The sequence below is a fragment of the Equus przewalskii genome, chromosome 5, assembly GCF_037783145.1.
Source record: "Equus przewalskii isolate Varuska chromosome 5, EquPr2, whole genome shotgun sequence".
NCBI lineage: Eukaryota > Metazoa > Chordata > Mammalia > Perissodactyla > Equidae > Equus > Equus przewalskii.
Genome location: NC_091835.1, coordinates 55,534,662 through 55,555,906, shown reverse-complemented (window position 1 = coordinate 55,555,906; position 21,245 = coordinate 55,534,662). Strand labels below are relative to the sequence as shown.

At 38.7% G+C, this 21,245-nt stretch overlaps 1 protein-coding gene across 1 annotated transcript in view; it reads left to right on the top strand.

Moving 5' to 3' along the window:
• Positions 1-20,168: 20,168 nt before the first annotated feature.
• Positions 20,169-21,245, top strand: part of ERGIC2 (ERGIC and golgi 2) — a 40,621-nt gene continuing 39,544 nt past the window's right edge. The window contains exon 1 of the mRNA XM_008535266.2: positions 20,169-20,322. The gene's annotated coding sequence lies outside the window, so the exon portion shown is untranslated. The remainder of the gene's footprint in view (positions 20,323-21,245) is intronic.

The window sequence follows — 21,245 nt, the reverse complement described above, 5'->3', positions numbered from 1 at the left end:
CTGCAATGTCGTGGCCCTGGCTGGTCAGTCTGCAGCACCAAGGACAACATTACTGCGGAGGTGCTCTGATTGCAAAACAGTGGGTCCTGACCGTGGCACACTGTAACTTTAGGTGCGTACTCTGTGGTACAGGGGGCACTGGAGCTGTCTGAGGGCCCACAGCGGGTGGACTCCTTCTACTCTCCCCACACCACAAGAAACATTAAGCTTTAAGCTCCCACTGATACAGTCCATCTTGCAAATGAATGAATACATTAGGTTGATGAAACTTTCTGTACTTCACGAATGCACTCACTACTAATAGCTTTTAATTTTAAAAGCTGCTTCCTGCTTCTAGGTATTTAATAAGTAACTAACAACACTCTCTCCTCTTTCCTCATCTATAGAATGGAGATAATAATGTCTTAACATTTTTGCATGAGTCTCTTAACACCATATCTAGAGCACAAGGATTGCTCAAATGTGGATTTCTTTCCTCCTTGCTCAACTCTACCGACTGTCTGATCATCATACTCACTCCCAAAATAAATATCTAAAGTTGTAAGGAATTTTGAAGAATGTTGTTTAAAAGAAACACTTTTCTTTGATTTCATGGGAATCTTGAGCTCAATGCAAATATCTGAGCACTTCTTCCTCAGAGCAGTGTTAGCTTGAGGTTTTTAATATTGGTCTCCCAGAAGTCATGAGACAGTTGACACCATCGCACCATGTCCCATAGCTAGATGAGTAGATAGAATGTTTTCAGTGTATCTAAAATGGTTTTATAATAAAAGTATTTGCTCAAATAACTTGGTGAGCAGGAACTTTCAATGAATCAAAAATTCATTTTCTTTACCACCCCCCAACTCTTACTTTAGATATAGATAAATCACAAGAAGGCATCCTTATTAACATGGTTTTCAGACTTTCACGTGTTCAAAGTTAACTGGGGAGTTTGGGATGAATGGAATCTTAGAATCCTAATTCTGAATTTTGATTTGATAAGTTATGTCCGGGATTCTGCATTTTTAATGCACATGCCAGATTTAATGCGTGTAGTCCCTAAACATTTCTTTGAGAAACACTATATTTGGGAGTAACTGTAACTTTCAGAATAGCTTTTGGTGACTTATGTAAGTACATCATATAATATATAATATTGTGATTGTAATAATACATAGAATCATTACCTTGTGGCACCATTAATCTTAATCATCAAAGAAATGCTAAATCATTTTGTTTGATGTTATGAAGGCAAGAAAGTAGATACTTTAAAATTTTTCACAAAGATTGAATTAATGAGAAATTCCCATTTTCTAAGAATCAGAGGTAATAAAGATTTTAATGTAAATTAGAAACATTAAAGAATATACTTTTAGTAATTTTGAAAAATCGTGGCCTCATTAAAAGTGGTATCTATTTCTCCACTCCCTTTTCTTATGACAAGCACTGTCACAGACAAGCTGGTAATAGGAAGAAGTTACCTCTCGAACGTAAGGAACAGTGATTTGATGCCAGTGAAAGCTGTATACGCTCACCCTGGCTTCACACAATTTCCTCCTAATGAGGATCTAGCCCTGTTGCATCTGGAAAAACCCGTTGAACTAGGTCAGTATGGATAACTTCTTTCCGTATTTTGAACCTTTGCCATAGTTATCTTCCATCTTGCTTAGAAGTACTGTATGTACTTTTGAAGTTAAATAATTATTTCCAAACTTTCTTATATGCTAAGATACTTTCTCTAAAAGCTGAAGTGCCTGCATAAATATTTGACTTTTGTGTGTTTTGAATTGATGGAGGTCTAGAGAAGACTTCAAAGAATGCCTGTGGATGGCCCCCACGTCCACGCGCACGCCTTTCCATGGAATCACAGGGCTCTTGGACAGTTTTCCTGCCTTCCTGCAACTCTCTCCTGTGTTTATCCTTGTTCAACTGTTCCTCTGCCAATAACCTCATCTCCCTTTTTATATCCTTACAATGCATCCATCCTACAAACTCCCAAGCAAATCAAAAGTTTGCTTTTTGTGCTTTTATAACAGTCAGTGAGAGCATCTAGAACAGTGCTTCTTAACCTTGGCTGTGCGTTATAATTCTGTGAGTTGCTTTTAAAACAGAAAACAAAAAACCGTAGGCCAGGGTGCATTTTGGACCAATTAATCACAATCTCAGGAGTGGAGAACTGCCATCAGTATTTTTTTTCTCCTTATCCTGCTTTTTAAAATTATTTTTAGTTAAACTTTTTATGTTGAGTTAATTGTAGAATCACATGCAATTATAGGAAAGAATACAGGCACCAATGTACTTTTTACCCACGTTTCACCAATGGTAGCATCGTGCAGGATATTGACATTGATACAGTCAAGATACAAAACATTTCTATCACCACAGGGATCTGTGCTGTTGCCCTTTCATAGCAACAGCCGTCTTCCTCCTCCCCACTCCATCCTCCTCCCCAAGAACTCTGTCAACCACTAATCTGTTCTCTATTTCTATAATTTTGTCATTTCAAGAGTGTCAGATAAATGGAATCATACGGTATGTAAACTTTTGGGATTGACTTTTTTTCACTCAGCATAACACCTGGAAGATTTGTTCACGTTGTTGCATGTATCACTCCTTTTAATTGCTGAGTAGTATTCCGTGGTATGGATGTTTAATCATTTATTAACAGTTTGTTTAACATTTATCTGTTGAAGAACTCTGGGTTGTTTCCAGCTTTGAATATTACAATAAAGCTCCCATGAACATTTGTGTAAAGGTTTTTTGTGTAAACAAAATTGTACAGAAATGAGTTTCCATTTCTGTGGGATAAATGTTCAAGAGTACAATTGCTGAGTCATACAGTAGTTGTGTATTTAGTTTTATAAGAAACTGCCAAACTATTTTTCCAGAGTGGTGGTTCCATTTTTACATCCCACCAGCAATGTATGAGTGATCTGGTTTCTCTGCATCTTCACTAGCATTTGCCGTTGTCCTTATTTCTTTTATTTCAGTCAATCTGATAGGTGTGTGGTGATATCTTATTGTAATTTTAATTTGAATCTCCCTAATGGCTAGTAATATTGAACATCTCTTCGTGTGCCTATTTACCATTTTTTATAACCTCTTCAGTGAAATGTCTCTTTTGCCTATGTTCTAATTGAATTGTTTTTCTTGTTTTGGAGTTTGAGAATTCTGTATAATATTCCAGATACTGGTCCTTTGTCAGATATGTGGTGTGCAAATATTTTTCTCCCATTCGGTAGCTTGTGTTTCATATTCTTAACAGGGTCTTTCACAAAGTGAAAATTTTAGTTTTAGTGATGTCTAATTTCTCCATTTTCCTTTTATAGATTGTGCTTTTGGTGTCAAGTCTAAGAACTCTTCACCTAGCCATAGATGCTGAACATTTCTTCCTATTATTTTTCTAAAAGTTATATATTTTACATTTAACTCCATGACCCATTTTCAGTTAATTTTTGTATAAGGTTTAAGCTTTAGGTCAAGGTTCTCTTTTTTCCCCCCTAAGGATGTGCAACTGTGCCAAGAACTTCTGTTGAAAAGGCTGTCTTCCCTCCTTTGAACTGCTTTAGTGCCTTTGCCCCAAATCCACTGAGCATATTTGTGTGGGTCTATTTCTGGGATCTCTATTCTGTTGATCTTGTGGCTATCCCGTCTCCCATACCATATTGTCAGGATTACTGTAGCTATGTAGTAGGGTTTATATCAGAAAGTGATTCCTCCCAATGTATTATTTTTCAAGAATTGTTTTAGCGATTCTGAGGCCTGTACCTTTCCAGATAAATTTTAAAATAAGCTTGTCTATGTCTACAACAACGCTTGCTGTGATTTTGATTAGGAATTGCATTAAACCTATAGATCAATTTGGGTTTAATTGATCATTGTCACTCATTAAAGAAGTGATATCTTGGGACCGGCCCCGTGGCCAAGTGGTTAAGTTTGCGCACTCCGCTGCAGCGGCCCAGGGTTTCGCCGGTTCGGATCCTGGGCGTGGACATGACACCGCTTCTTAAGCCACGTTGAGGAGGCATTCCACATGCCACAACTAGAAGGACCCACAACTAAGAAATACAGCTATGTGCTGGGGGATTTGGGGAGATAAAGCAGAAAAAAAAAAAAGATTGGCAACAGTTCTTAGCTCAGGTGCCAATCTTTATAAAAAAAGAATTGACATCTTTACTATGTTGAGTCTTTCAGTCCACGAACACAACATGTCTCTGTACTTATTTAGGTCTTCTCTCATTTCTTTCACCAGAATTTTGTAATTTTCAGCATACAGATCCTGTATATATTTTGCTAAGTGTATAAATAGTTCAGTATTGCATTTTCTTCAAAGTGATTGCAAATAGTATTGTTTTTAATTTCTAATTCTGTGTGAAATGACATTGACTTCTGTATGCTGGTCTTGTACCCTGGCTTTTCCGAAATCTAGGGCAGTATTTTATAAGCTTCCCCTGGAAATTTTAATGTGCAGCCAAAGTTGAGAACCACTGCTCTAGAAAAAGACCAGTGGTGAGATTTGGTGCCCTTAAAAAGTTGTGGTTTCCATTTTCAGTACCATCCAGCAGTCCTTGTGTGCATGCATGCATGTTTCTTTCTTCCAGTATCCACAAGAGTCATTACCAACATTCCCCCTTCTTTTCAGCCCTTCTCTACTTACCCTCCATCTTTTATTCCTTTTTCTGTTCTCTGAGGACCTTGCTTTCCACTCAACATCACCTGATGTCAACAACAACATGAAACTTTCTGATCCTCTTCCCCCTAAGTATTTAGTAACTTATCTGTATCTGTACCCATTCATTTCTTTTCACAGTAACAGTGAGAAATGTCCTTTATCCCATTAGAGACAGTAGATTTTCCACCTATGAGTTTCATCCCCACCACTTCACCATGACCATCATGTGAACATTTGGGCCTACTTCTTTTTTGTTTTTCCTATACTGCTCTGTGTGTATGTATTTAAATAATTGTCATGCCTATTATAAGTTTTATTTTATCCTGCTTTTTCACTTATCATTCTCAGCATTGCTTCATATTATTAAACATTCTTTCAAAATATAATTTAATGGCTACATGGTAGCTTTCTATAATTCTTATAAAAATAGATTGTTTCCTTTTTTTATTTAAATAATGTTGGATTGACTATCCTTGTGTATACTTTTTTTTAGGTCTAGAATTTCCTTAAGATAAATTTCCTAGAAGTAAAATTGCTGGCTTTAGGGCATAGCTATTTTCAAGATTCCTGACATACTTTAAAATTATAAACACGGCTGGGTAGAGTGCAAGTCAATACATCCTTTTTTTCTCCCCAGATGAGGCAATTTGGAAATATCTGTCAATTTCTAAAGTGTGTGCCTCATGGTTCCCCAGTTCTCTTTTCCAGAAATACTGGCACAGATGCACAGATGTGTTTTCTGGGATGCTTGATGCATCTTATAGAGGAAAGAAATTAAGATAGTCTAAATGTTCCCCAATGGGATTAATAAATTTTGGTACATTCATTATCTGAATACCGTGTGGTATTCAAAACAATGATGTGGTAGGTCTATACGCAATGATGTGAATGATATGACCATAATCTAGTAAATGAAGAAAATTAGAATAAGGAAAATGACTGAGTAAAAAAACATGTTGGTGGGGGAAAATGTCTTAGCTCAAGAAAGTCTGGCAGGAAATGATATGATTGAGCAATAATTATCTGTGAAAGTAGCATAACATAAGATTTGGAACCGGCTGGTACTTGTGTAGAGAGATGAGTAGGAAAAGAATAGACAGGTTACAAAGAGTTTTATGTGATTTTATTAAGAGAGAGCAGTAAAAGTAGAGAACAAATCTTTGAAATAAATGGTCTGGGATAGCAGATATGCTGAAGCATTTAAGTATGTAAAAGTCTGGATACAAAGGAAGTGAAACAGTATGGGAAAACAAACACAGGAGCACTGTATTCAGTGTGTGTCTGTATGTAGTATATAGACACACCTACACACATAAACCCACAATATTTATATATATACAAATTCTAGTGATAGGAAAAAATACGAATATTTAAATGGATGATGTATCAATATATTTTATAATACACCTATCTCAGATTCAACAAGGCGAGGTCCTGGAGGCGCATGGACAAAAAGGCAGATGCTTTTTTTTTTTTTTTTTGCGAGGAAGATTGTCCCTGAGCTAATATCTGTGCCAATCTTCCTCTATTTTGTATGTGAGATGCTGCCACATAATGGCTTGATAAGCGCTGTATAGGTCTGTGCCCGGGATCTGAAACTGTGAACCCCAGGCTGCCAAAGCAGAGCATGCAAACTTAACCACTATGCCACGGGGCTGGCCCCCAGCAAATGCACTTTTAAAAATGGTTATGATGAGAAACCAGGAGCCCCACATCTCGGTGCAGGGCATGTGTCTCTATTGTCCTAGGGGATAAGGAGATACCTGGAGCAAACAGGTAACATGTAAACCGGGATGATCCCTTCTGAGTAATTAATAGAAAGAATCTTCTGGAAGCCATACTTATTAAATTACAGGGTTAAAAAGGGTACTATCAGTTCAAAGTAGATATTTCTAAAGCTATCACCGAACAGCAAACAATATAGACAATGTTAATATGAATCTATAAATGGTATTTACCTTTTCCTTTCTCATCCTTTTAATTAGGAGAATTTGTATCTCCAATCTGTTTGCCAAGGAAAGATGAGAAAACAAACTTACTTTCCAAATGTATGACTGCTGGATGGGGAATAACTGACCCACATCGTGAGTATATTTACTACCTCTTTCAAGATTAAAATCCAAATATATATGAAGTCCGAGTATACTCATTTTCATTTTTTCTTCATTTTTTAATGGGAGTGATAGTGGAAAAGTCTTTTTTCATAATAGATCTAAAGGTGACTACTTGGGTTTTAGGCCAATCATATTCATTAATTCTAGTTCATTGATACTTGTAAACAGTTGTGTTGGAGAATATTTAGTGATTTTATTACCCAATAAACATCTGTTTGTCTCCTTTATATGTAATTCCTCCACAGTTGCACTGTGAACACACATACTCACACACACAGTTGTTTTCACAACACTATAGATGCTGCTACTGGGAAAACCCATACTTGAAGATATGAGCCTATTCCCCAAAGATGTGAGGCATTTTTCTGAAATAATAGGCTGGCATAAATGGTAAATGGGTAGAAAGATTATGTGAAAATAATACGTATAAAGATCAAACCCATGACTCTGGTCTCACTTCCACCGTCTTCTACAACTGAGTTATGAACAAGTTACAAATATCCGATGAACTAAAGAGTAAGTTAGAATGCAGTTTCAATTTGTCAGCCTCCAGACAGTGTCAGCACCGAAACGTGATGTCTGTTCAGCAAAAGTCAAGTCAAAAGAATGAGAGCACCATGAAATTAGTAGAATATGAAACCAATGGAATCAAGTATAGACTTAACATGTAAAAAATGGATTGTATTCTTTGAGTAACAACAGCTGATTTGGGTGTAAGCTTTGTCTTTTTCCTTCTGTAAAGTGATATCATTTTTCTATCTTCTTGGGACTGTACTAAAGGCAAAAGAATCCATATAAAATATTTTTTGGGGGCCGGCCTGGTGGCGCAGTGGTTAAGTGTGCATGTTCCACTTCAGTGGCCTGGGGTTCGCTGTTTCGGATCCCGGGTGCAGACATGGCATCGCTTGGCAAGCCATGCTGTCCAGGTGTCCCACATATAAAGTAGAGGAAGATGGGCACGGATGTTAGCTCAGGGCCAGTCTTCCTCAGCGAAAAGAGGAGGATGGGCAGCAGTTAGCTCAGGGCTAATCTTCCTCAAAAAAAAAAATGTTTTTTGTTGTTTCTGTTATAAAAGCCACTGTGGAGTAATATTAGTTTTTGGCAAACACCCAACAGCATCATTACAGTGCCAGGAGAGGAGAATGGGTGGGATTGAACCCTTGGTGTCTGTTTATACAGGGCATTTTTGTTTTATCCTTTAAAAGCATTTGCCTAGGTTATATGTTTTTATGCCTTTTCTGTTAGAAGATGAATTTCCTAAAACTGTGCAGCAGGCAGAGGTACCACTGATCAGTAGTACGTCTTCTCGAAGCTACTGGGGACTGGATATTAAAAACACCAATATATGTGGAGGGGCTGCAGGATCATCCTCATGCATGGTAATTCAAGGACGGCATGGATGAGTGCAGGAGTTTTCTTCTCGGTGTGTCTCGTGAATGGGTGCTTGCTGACCATAACGAGGTATAAATGTATGGTAATTTTAAAATGAAAAGTGAGAAGAAGAAGCACCTTGCTAAACTGATGTACTGCGATTGCTAATTTGATACTTGAAGTGGACTCAATTCTCAAAAGGCATTACTCATTCATATGCTCGGTTGAACTATGTGAAATTGATGCTGTTCAACTGTTTCCGACCTACAAAAAAATAATTTCTTGTGGCTCAACATCACGGCTGAATTAGGTAGCTCAAAGTACCTACTTCTGGTAGCACCGAAAATATAAAAACGTTTTCAGATAACTCAAAACCATCACTTATATTTAGTAGAGGATGGAAACCTTCTGCATGGCAAAGTGTATTGTCAGCATTAAATGAATTTATGCTAAATGTAGCTTTCAGCCTCTCTCTGAAAATACAGATTTTGATCTGATTCAGAGATCTGTAACATCAGCCAACTACCTGAGTGGCTCTAGTTCCCTATGCTGCTGGGAGCAGAAATTAGAGATGAGAGAGTGACTCAGGCATTGTCTGAGCATCCTCTGAGGCTGGGGTTAGCGTCAACCATGACTCATGCAGCCAGGAGAACTTCTCTTTTTGCTGGTTGCAGGGAGATTCTGGAGGACCACTGCAGTGCACCCGGGACGGGCAGTACAAGCTCGTCGGTATCGTGAGCTGGGGCAGCAGTAACTGCCATCCCACCGCGCCAACGGTCTTCACCAGAATTTCTGCCTACAGGGACTGGATCACATCTGTCACCGGAGGAGAAGCATGATCACTGAAAGAGCAGCACTGTGGAACTGTGTTTATAAATGGGAAAGGAAATACACAGCACTATACCTGAAAAATAAATCTCTTGCCGGTGCTAAAAAACTCAGTGGTGCTTCCCCCAACCCTTGTCATGGAGGAGCTTGGATTTGGTGTGTCCATACGTTCAAGATTAAACATCAGTCACAGAAAGTTAGTGTTGGTTCATGCCTCCTGGGAATTTACAATCTGGAATGTCATTAAATTCATACCTAGGGTACCATGAATATTTCATATTTGAATATCATCATATACACTTTTTACTATTTTTTCTAGTTTGGTAAACATTGGAAGATATGAAGGAAAATGTTATTTAGTCCATAAAATTCTTAATTTTACTCACCCAGAACCATGCCCTGAGCACACTTAAGTAGGAAAGCTCCCTGTAAGTTTCACAACTTCAATGCACAATAAACAGTTCAATTATTTGGGGCCGGCCCTGTGGCCGAGTGGTTAAGTTCTCATGCTCCGTTCAGTGGCCTGGGGTTCCCCAGTTTGGATCCTGGTTGTGGACCAACACACCCCTCGTTAAGCCATACTGTGGTGGCATCCCACATAGAAGAACTAGAATGACCTACAACTGGGATATACAACTGTGTCCTGGAGCTTTGGGGAGGAAAAAAAAAAAGATTGGCAGCAGATGTTAGCTCAGGGCCAATCTTCAAAAAAAAAATTATTAGGCATATCAGTTGATTTTGAAAATTTTTGATACAATTTTAGGATATTTCAATTGTCTGTAAAGCATTTCATTTATCTGAACCTCGGTTGACCAATACCCTCATCTCTGTAAGCTGTAGCCAGGAATTAAGGAGTAAGAGCTAAGGATGCCCCGGGCCAGAGACTAAATGCCCAAGTTCATCACAGGAATATATAATATACAATGAGTAAGAGCCTGAGGCAACTATTTTCTTTCTTATTTTATACATTTCCACCAAAATTTATCATTTGGTTTCCAAGATGACAGCATTCACAAGGGGAGTATAGATCAACTTTAGGTAAGCCCACATGTAACCAAATGAAAGAGCAACTCATAAAGAAGTAGGCAGAAATATTTTACTTTTCTCTTTCTCTGCTCTCCCTTTCTCTCATGCCCTTGTCTGTCCCCACCCCTCTCTTTTTCTCTTTCAATCTCTCCTCTCTTTTGGAAGTGCTACAAAGGGAAAGTGTTATAAATATCCTAGTATTTACTAAAAACCCCTTACGTGAATATTAGTCTAAACTGCTTTCATTGATTTAAATTACACTTTTTGATAGAGACTCTAAGTAAAACGAAAAATGAAATTTGCAATAGGGATTCTCTATTTCTTGTCTTAATCTCTTTTGGACCATTTTTACTTTGTCTCTTGATAAATTTTTCTCATCTTCTTTATCAGATGACATTAAAAGAGATCAAAGAGGGGCTGTATATTAAAGTGTCAGGCCTGTCTAAAGTTTTTTTCTTCATTGTATGATCTGCTGGCTGTTAATTTTGGTACTGGCACAGTCTCCATCATGACCTTCTGGACAGTGATCTGCTGGTGATGCTTTGGGGCTCTGTCAGCAAAGGAGGGAGGGTTAGCCCTCCATAGTCTATCTAGAGAAGATGCTTGATTTTCCTATGAGTGTAAGAGACTATTTGGTGCTCTGTTTTGGCTCCAGTAGGCAGTAATTTTTAAATTCTTCTATAGTTAATCTTTTCTCTATTGAATACAACTGTGTTAGACTGTTTTACTTGCCCTTCTAGTTGAAAACCAATTCAGTTGAGGAGGGATGTAAGCTGTATTTCTTGCTTTGACATTTTCTTCTCAAGAACTCTCCGTTGCATTTCAAAGTTAAGCTCTATGTGTATTAGACTCAACCAATCATGTAAATTGACATGTAAGGATCACATAACCAAACTTAAATTAGAGACCTGATGACCTAATTTCTTATTCATACATGTATTAAAAAATATCCTTCTTGAGCACCTACTGTGTGGGAGGTACAGGCACCTAGAAAGAGGAAGTTTCCCTCATCTTTAGAATTTCATTCTAGTGGAGAAGAACGATATACAAAGATAATTAACTATTCAACATGCTCTGGGAGCTGGCAGCCTAGGAGGGAACAACCAACACTTTATGCAGGCATGGATAAAGGTTTTGCAGGAGAAGGAATATTTGAGTTGAGTTTTAAAGTGCAAGTATGAGTTGACTTGATTTTTATGTTTTATACACCAATCTCTCATGTTAAAGAAATCTATAGCAAGGTATTTTCCTATCAACAACTTCACATACTGTGAATTTCTCCTGTCATCTGGATTATTGGAAATTTTTTTTGTTCATTCTTAAACCATAAATTATGGTATTTCAGGGCCGGCCCAGTGGCACAGCGGTTAAGTTCACATGTTCCGCTTCTCCGCGGCCCGGCGGGGTTCGCCGGTTCGGATCCTGGGTGTGGACATGGCACCGCTTGGCAAGCCATGCTGTGGTCGGCGTCCCACACATAAAGTAGAGGAAGATGGGCACGGATGTTAGTTCAGGGCCAGGCTTCCTCAGCAAAAAGAGGAGGACTGGCAGTAGTTAGCTCAGGGCTAATCTTCCTGAAAAAGAAAAAAAACTAAAAAAAAAATTATGGTACTTCATTTACTCTAATCCTCCACCTTGTCATTTTCGTACAATTTTCAATAATATAGTTCCAACATTTCATGCATATTCTTTGTCAATTTAATAAATAGTCAACAACTTAAGTCTAATAAGTATCTCATTCTCACCAAAGATTAACGGCTTTTTTCATCTTGGTCTCAACTTTATTATTATCAGTAGCATTATTTTATTTTTCTATTCCCCACAGATATTTATAAAATAAGACTAAATTTTAACCAAATTGTCAAGTAATGGCAACATAAACAACTCCTGGGACCAAGATATCTAAGAGACTCTTCAAGAGGCAGAATAAAGGGGAAGAATTATAATAAAAACCCTTGCATTTTTCTGCAGTTTCCTTTGCCTGGAAAGCTCAGATTGTCACTGTGATTTGCATTTGCTGATGTCACTTGCAACGATCAGCCTATTTATTAACTTTGCTTAGTTCACACTGGCAGTTACACGTCCTACCATCCATTCTCTTCCAGGGGAAATGGATTTTAAATGTGTCTGTATATGTTCTAGGTGCCAGATAATCCCTGACATTTCCAGTTAGTTCATTTAATTATTAAAGCCAATCTTATGAAAATATTTTGAATGTAATATTAATTACCCCTGGGCATAGGGATTAAAATTGTTGCTTCTGAAGCTGGACTTCTTGGGTTCAAATCCTAGCTCTATCATGAACTAACTTTATGACTTTGGGCAAATTAGCCCCATTGTACTTCCATTTCCTCATCGATAAAGTGGAAGTAATAAGAGAAAGGTATTCATAGAGATATCTTATAGTTAAAGGAGTTTATAAATTTAAACCACTTAAAACAGTGCTGGCACCTAGTAAACTTTTTTTTATTATCTTGTGCCTTTTCCTAAAATAAAGCTTTTAAGGAGAATTCCTCCCCACCCTGAATCCTTTAAAAACTTTTTTGGATAAAAGAGAATGGTTAAGGGGCTGGCCCCGTGGCTGGGTAGTTAAGTTCACGTTCTCCACTTTGGCAACCTGGGGTTCGCTGGTTCGGATCCTGGGCGCAGACCTATGTCCCGCTCATCAAGCCATGCTGTGGCGGCATCCCAAGTAGAGGAACTAGAATGACCTACAACTTTGGGGAGAGAAAAAAGGAAGATTGGCAACAGATGTTAGCTCAGGGCCAATTTCCTCAAAAAACAGAAAAGTGAAAAACCACTCTATTTTTTTTTAAAAAAGAGACCAGTTTAAAAACGGTTACAAAAATGGATAAAGCATGCTAAATGAAAGATAAAATCATGCTAAGTGAAAGAAGCCAGTTTCAAGTGACTACATCTTATGATTCCACTTATATAAAATGTCTACAAATGACAAAATTATAGAGCCAGGAAGCAGAACAGTGGTTACCTAAGGCTATGGGTAAGAGCAGGAAATAACAAAAGGAGGGGGATGGAAATGTTCTAAAATTGGATTATGGTGATAACTGCGCAACTCCACAAATTGACTAAAATCATTGAATTATAGACCTACAAAGATTTTTTTTTAGGAATAGTTTTAGAGTTTTTACTTACTCTAACAGAACTTTTATCAGAACGGGTAAAATCTGATTAAACTCTGATATTTGAATGTAGTCAGAATCCAGCAATAAACTGTTACATGTGGGAGGCAAGGATTAAGTCACACATTACTTGGGGAAAGATTGATTTTATTAAGTCTTGCTGTTCAGGAATATAATGTATCTTTCCAGTTAGTTCTTTATGTCTCCATTTTTTTTTCAATAATTCTCTTCATAATGTCCATAAGGATTTAATTGGGGAATGACAATCCCATTAGGCTACCTTAATAGCTTCCTATGTGCCAATTACTTTACAGAGATTTCCTTAGTTCTGAGCACAACTGTATGAGAAAGGCATTATCTTGCCCGTTTTACCAATGAGGAGATGGAAGCACAGAGAAGTTAACTACTTGTTTTACATCACACAGCTGGAGTCAGAGCAGAATCAGCACTTAGGTTTTTCTGATTACAGACATTAATCACCATACTCCATGGCTGAGGAGTGTTTTCAGAGAATAATACAGGCAAAAATGTGGAGTTTGGACAGGGAAGATAAGACTGGAAGCTTGGAGAGATTGGAAGTGCGCCAGCTTCATTCACACAGTTGAACATGTGAATGAAAATAAAATGTATAGAGGTAAAAATAAGACATATGTAATAAGGGAGGTTCTGTTTTCAGAGAGCTTAAAAAATAGTATAAGTTGCCTTGACTCCATTAGGAATTACTTGCCAGCTGCTGGTTAAAAAGATGTTACTACAGTAGTTTGAAGGAATTAGGATTTCATTCTCTTCCCTAAATGAAGTTAGCTCTACAGAGTTATGAAGGCCTGAGGCTTTTTCTGTCTTCCTCCTCCGCTATCCTCAGTGTATGAACTCAGTCGTCAAGTCTCAAAGTGGCTGCTGGACTCAGGCCATCACACTCACATTCCAAGCAGGGAAAAGAGGGAGGGCAAGAAGAAAAGGGAATAAATGGTTTTCATATAAGCCCTACTCAGTGACTTTTACTTACATCTCTGGCCACCCCATCTGCCAATTCTGGGAGTGTGGTTTTTCACTTTGGCTTATTGTCCAGGATTCTGGTACTAAAGAATATTTCCATAGGCAACCAGAAGTCTCTCCCACATCCTAATTATTATACATTGCTTTTAATTTTACTTTTGTCATTTTTTTCTAGAAATAAATGCAAAAGAAATAGGGCTAGTTAAAAAATGATACCTTGGGGGGCTGGCCCCGTGGCCGAGTGGTTAAGTTCGCGCGCTCCGCTGCAGGCGGCCCAGTGTTTCGTTGGTTCGAATCCTGGGTGCGGACATGGCACCGCTCATCAGACCACGCTGAGGCAGCGTCCCATATGCCACAACTAGAAGAACCCACAACGAAGAATACACAACTATGTACCGGGGGGCTTTGGGGAGAAAAAGGAAAAAATAAAATCTTTAAAAAAAAAAAAAAAAAATGATACCTTGGTTGTATAAAGCAAAAAGTATAATTATTTATTTCACTGCTCTCCTTTTCCATTTCCTCTAGTTAACATTTTTAATAGACCAGGAGATCCCATATAACAATAGTATGAGTTTCAGAATGAGAAAACCGGGGAGAAATCAATCAAGAACCTTTCCTAGAAGCAAAGGGCATGAGTTACCAGGCCAAGAGGAGCCACTGGATGCCCAGCACAATAATGAAGACAGACCCATATCAGAGACATCACTGTGAAACTTAAGAGCACGAGGGACAAGAAAATGATATAAGATTCCAGAGAAAAACAGGTCACATACAATGGGTCAGGAATCTGAGTGGCTTTAGACTTCTCATCGGGAATATTTAAAGCAAACAGATGTTTTGCTGTGTGGGCCTCTCCACTGGGTTTCTTGTATGTTCATGACAGAAGAGCTGCATTTCGCCAAAGGATGATCTAAGAGACAGCGACGGGGAAGTTGCACTGCCCTTTATGACCTTTGATAGCCCTTTTAAACTTTATAATAATAGTTTTTTCAATTCTTCCTTGACAAATTACATAGCTTAACTGAAGCCTATTTGCTTGGTGCCTAGACAAAAAGAAGAATATGGAAATGATACTACTTTCCCAGCCTATTTTTCCATCTTTTGTCTCTAAATGGAGGACTTTAATGGGTTCCTATGAGTTCCTTCAGCATGGACTTGGTTTATGATAGAGATTATGTTAATGGCTTCTCCTAACTCAGGCTTAGTAGTCACCAACTCTACTATTTTTCTTCACAATTTCTCCCCAACCCCCAGCCCAGTACATAGTTGTCTGTGTGTGTATATACATACATACATACATACATATATATATATATATATATATATATTTTTTTTTTTAGTTGTGGGTCCTTCTAGTTGTGGCATGTGGGACGCCACCTCAACATGGCCTGACGAGAGGAGAGCCATGTCCAGGCCCAGGATCCGAACTGAAACCCTGGGCCACCCAAGTGGAGCGTGTGAACTTAACCACTCAGCCACGGGGCTGGCCCCCCGTCTCTACTATTATGGCAGTGCCAAAGGGGATCAACTTGTTATAGAGCATCACCCTCATAGGATGGATGTGATACCAAAGCAGCAGCCCCAATCTGGGCTGAGGACTCAGATCTTTAATGGGGTTTCTCCCAACCTCCATTAGAGGGAAATCAACTCCTGACCAAGTTTACTCCCTCACAGCCTAGCTCATGAGAAAGTGTGTGTTGGGCAAGAGAGAATGCTTGTGTCTCACTGGCTTCTCTCCTTCTAAGACCCAGACGGCGAGGAGGGAGACCTCACTATTGTTGGCTTAACTATCCTTCACTTAGAAAAACAAGTTCAATAAATAAGAGGATTTGTCAAATTAGGTCTTGTTGAACAGTAATAGTAAGGTATCTATTTATTCATAATTTTTAGTCAAAGCTTCTGAACTCTGACCATATATTATTTATATATTTAGTTTTTATGTATTTTTTACATCATACAAATCACTTGTAGGGACATATCCCAGATATGGGATGGAAATTATTTCACCTTTTTAGCTCAATACAAATGTTAGAGAATCATATCAGAAAATGCAAAAATATCCTCTGCTTAGCTGAATGTTGATTCTCTTTCTCTCTCATAGTATCTTGTTTTTTTCTTTCTTCGTAATTATGACAGTTGGTCATGTACATAAAAATCACACAAATATGAAGGCATACAAATGTCCGTGTGGAAAATATTCTCTTCCAACCTTCACCTGGGTTTATGAATTTATGAATGTTAACATTAATGAGTGAAAATTAGGTTGTGATTGTTCCAGGGCTTATCAGCCATTTGGTCTGGGAGGCTACATTTGTGGCTTGAGAGGCCAGCACAGTGTTTGTTTGCTTAGGTGAGGAAGATTCGCTTTGAGCTAACATCCATGGCTAATCTTCCTCTTTTTTGGCTTGAGGAAGATTAGCCCTGAGCTAACATCTATGCCAATCTTCCTCTATTTTTTGTATGTGGGTTGCCGCCACGGCATGCCTTGATGAGTGGTGTAGGTCTGCATCCAGGATCCAAACCTGTGAACAGCTGAAGCTGAGTGCGCAAACTTAACCATTATGCCATGGGGCTGGCCCCCAGCACGTGTTTTGAAGAAGTTTGAATTTGAAAGCTTTTGGATGAGACACGTATGCTATCTTCCTGATGCCTGAAGGCCCTGATCCTTGATAAGTGATAAGACTTGTAGACATTTGTGAGCATCTATTTGTCATATTATTGAAATTAAAATTTGACTACCTACAGCATGTGAGTTAAATATGCTGTCTCTTTTTAACTTAATGTAAGTCCATTAAAGTATTTATTATATTATGTCATGGGCACTTATTTAAAGAACTTCATCCACTGTTAGCATGAAATTAGTAATGTGTTTATAAATTTTCAGAAATATAAAAAGCTACAATTTATTTTAAAATATTGAGAGCTCATAAAAATGTTAATCAAACAGATGAGACAATACATCTCTGATGCAAAGATGGATAGAGAATATTGATGAAAGAATATTTGGAAATGAAAAGTAAAATACCAGGTTTAGATATTGTAACCAGTGTGGAACACAATATTGTAAGAAATATATACAGATGGTTCTGTATGTATTTAAGATGGTTCAACTTACGATTTTTCAACTTTATGATGGTGTGAAAGTGATATTCGTACTTTGAATTTTGAATTTGGATCTTTTCCCAGGCTAGCAATATATGGTACCATTCTCTCTGGTGATGGTGGGCAGCAGCGAACTACAGCTCCCAGTCATCCTTGTAATCATAAGGGTAAATAACCAATATACTTACAACCATTCTGTACCCATACGACCATTCTGTTTTTCACTTTCAGTACAGTATTCAACAAATTACATGAGATGTTCAACACTTCATTATAAAATAGGCTTTGTGTTAGATGATTTTGCCCAACTGTAGGCTAATGTAAGTGTTCTGAGCACATTTAAGGTAGGCTAGCTAATCTATGATGTTTGATACGTTATGTGTATTAAATGCATCTTCAACTTAGGATATTTTCAACTAATGATGCCTTTATCAGCATGTGATCCCACTGTAAGTTGAGGAAGATCTGTATTTAGGCTGAATGTTTTTGTTTTCAAATTTATTGGAGGCTATAGGAAGACATTGAAAACATATAATAATACATTATTAATAACTATTTGTATATTGGTATATTAACAAACTATTAAGATACTACTGTATTAATAACTATTAAGATAAATGACACCAATCACACTCATTTATTTGTTTTTGGGTTTCCTTATTTGGTGCCTGTCTATCCCAATGTAGTACAAATTCCATGAGGGCAAGGTTATCAACTTTGTTACTAGGTCATACTCCATACTTAAATACCACTTGTCATATAGAAGGTATTCAATGAATATTGGTTACAAGAACGGCCAGGTCACGGGTTCAGTTGACTGATCTGTGGTCCTTTTGATCGTTTATTAATCATACTGAAATACTGCACAAACAATGCCTTACAGACACTGATGGTAATTCTACTGACACAGAGGTGTTAGATGGCAGATAGTGCCATTATGCATAGACTTAAGGTCCATTAAGCTGACACACAAAATCTAAACTTGACATGTGAAAAAGTGATTTAAGATTTTTAAGTCCCAACTTGGCATATGAAAAAATAATTTTTGCGTATAAAATTTTGGGGGTAAACTATAAAATCCACTTGGGACAGACTGCATTTGAGGTGCTTGTGGGGCATTCATATAGCAAAAACTATTAATTTATTTGTTTATCTTAATTTTGCTCCTCATTTGCTAAAACTTTTACTCAAACTATAGAGAAGAAGAAAAAAAAGCTTGAAAATACCTTTTGAGCATCTGTATAAGATACAGGTTGCTTAGCGCCAGTTGTTAATCCCCAATCTAAAACCTATCTCCTGGTTCTCTTCTGCAGATAATACATAATGCAACAGATTATTATTTATTTTTTTGGAAGCAAATTGTTTTCCAGACATAACATCACCGATAACATAGGATTAAGTATTCACCCCTCTTTAGAGTTAAGCAGGGTTTCACCCGTGAGAGGAAATTAATTTAGTCTTCATTTGGTAGCCTGGAAGATGGTGAGCTGTTTTTAAATAAGTAGGATCAAATTCGTCAGTTTTGCTACAATACTGGAAAATCCAACTCTTGTGGGATAGGTGTTAGTCTGAAAGTAGACTACTCTGGAGATGAGAGGTCAAGTGGAAATAAGTGAACAGCCAGCCTCCATCCAAGCAAGAGCCCATGCAATCCTAGACCCACAAAACAGGAAGAGGTGCTGCTGTCTTTGTGGTTAAGATAAAGAAGCACTTTAGATATGTATTAACTCATATATATCAGTCCTCCTAATTGTTAGGAGATTATCATGACATTTTACAGATGAGGAAACGACACAAAGAGATGAAATAATGTGCCCAAGGTCACATGGTAGTAAACGATCGAACTGGAATTTTAACCCAAGAAATCCTAGCCCAGTGTCTACGATCTACACTATACTGCTTCTTAAATACGTGAGGAAGGTAGAAAGTTTAAGTCATTTTAAAGTTTTTGGATTAACCCTGACATCAAAGTCGGGAAATGAAATAGCATCAGTGGAAACTCTTCATCTGCCCTTATTTTCTAGGGTAGTTTCAATTTAGTGAAATTTTATATTCAATAAACATTAATTCACTAAATAAAATGATGTGGTTTGCTCCTCTGAAGGACAATTTAGTGTTGTGGTCAAGATTTCTTTGCCTCTCCCAGCTATGTGCCTTTGGGTAAATCTACTTAGCTGCCATTTGACTCAATTTGCTTACTTATTAAACAGGTAGGTAATAGTATTATCTTACAGTTTTAAGGATTAAATAAGGCAAGTAAAGCATTTAAAACAGTGCTTACTGTATAAGCAATAGTCATACCTTTCTAAGACTGTTTTGGTCAATAAATCAGAAAATTAAAATCTCAAATGTTTGGAAAATCTGGTGACAGGTGGGCTTATTCTTGAGCAGTTCTCATTTAACCCTTCTTTCCAAAGTTCCCTCTATCACTTATATTATGAAGTGTTTGGAAAAGATGAAGTATTAATTTTCTCTCTCAACAAATACTTGAGTGCACAGTAGGTGCTGGCGATATAAAGGTGAGGAAGGCAGACGTGCTTTCTTACGGAGCTTACTCTCTGGAAGACAAGAAAAACATTGAACAAATAATTAAGAGCGATACCTATGCCTGGAAAAGGAAGTTTAAATGTTCGGACAAGAGAAAACACGGATGTAAAGACAGAAAAGGCACAAAACGTGGTGCAGAGTGGAAGGATACGTATTAGGGTTGTAAACGATAAATTCCTGCGCCCAAGTCTCTCGTTAGTAATGAAGTACGGCATGAGGAGTTGAGATTCATCCTAAGGCCTCCTAAGTGTGAGTCGGAAAGTAACCTCGGCCTCCCTGGAGAAGCTGATTGTTTACCGGCCACGTGGTTACACCTAAAGTAAGTTTCAACCTCCGTTCTGCTTAGCCACGCCCCTTTCATCTTGACCTCTTGACTCGCACTTCGTCAGCAGAGGGAATTATCGCGAGAACTCGGCATCGTCTCCTATTTGACGTTTTCAGCGGTGTTAGTCGCTTTTGTTCTCGCGATATTTCTGGGCAAACGGGAGCCCGGGCGACCCGGGCTTCTGTGAAACATGGCGGTCGGCTGGGACCGTAGCACAAGGTAAAATATTGAAACCCCGCCGGGTGCTGTTCCCTTGGTTGTTCCAGGGCTGTTCAGAGCATGAATGTGGTTAAGGGGACTGAGTGCCTGTCCTGGCGTTGGCTCCCCGTGTTCATCGCTCTCCTTTGGAGAGCGGGCCGGCCCGGGAGCCGCTCCGCTTCCCCCGGGGGCGTTACTGGCAGGACCCTGGGCAGCGCTGCGCCCGGGAGCCCCGGTCTCCGCGGGCCGTGCGCTGTCTTGCAACTTGAAGGAGTTTCGGTGCTTCCCCGACGGCTGCTGACCCGGACCCGTTGCTTCTCACAGTGGCCGATGGCTCCTCCCGTCCGCAGGCGAGGGGGGTCCCGCGTGCAGAGCAGCCGGATCGTGTCCCCATCCTCCCGGGCGTCTGGCTCCCCACCCCTCTTCATACAAACACCAAATTCTTGGCAGCAAGTTGCTCTCTCTTTTTAAGAAAGACTGAGGTCTTGGCCTCGCCGGGAAGGGGAGTTTCGCACGCCGCCTGGGAAGCTGAGAAAGGGGCAGGGCTGGGCGAGATGCTTAGGAGACAGCTCCGAGTGTCGCGACTTTTCCTAATCCCTCGAGGGTTAAGAAACCCTCAGAAGGTAACGTGTCAACTCGTGGTAGCACATAGCCTTGGGTAACGGTAGTGTGTAGAGTGGATAGGTCAGTGCTTGAGAAGACACGTTGAAGTAACTTTTGTATTTAGGATTTAGTGCCCCCGAGACTTAACGCAGGGTTACATAATGTCTGTTAAAATGTTGCAAGACTGGCTTTCAGAAGCAATTAAACATACACTAAAAACAGGATTTATTCATTTGTTTGAAGTTGTACTTAAGTATTTCAAGTAATTGCCTAGCCTGATAGATTGAACTCTAGTACACAGTACAGCCATTATACAGAAATGAGTCAGGGTTGTTCAGTGA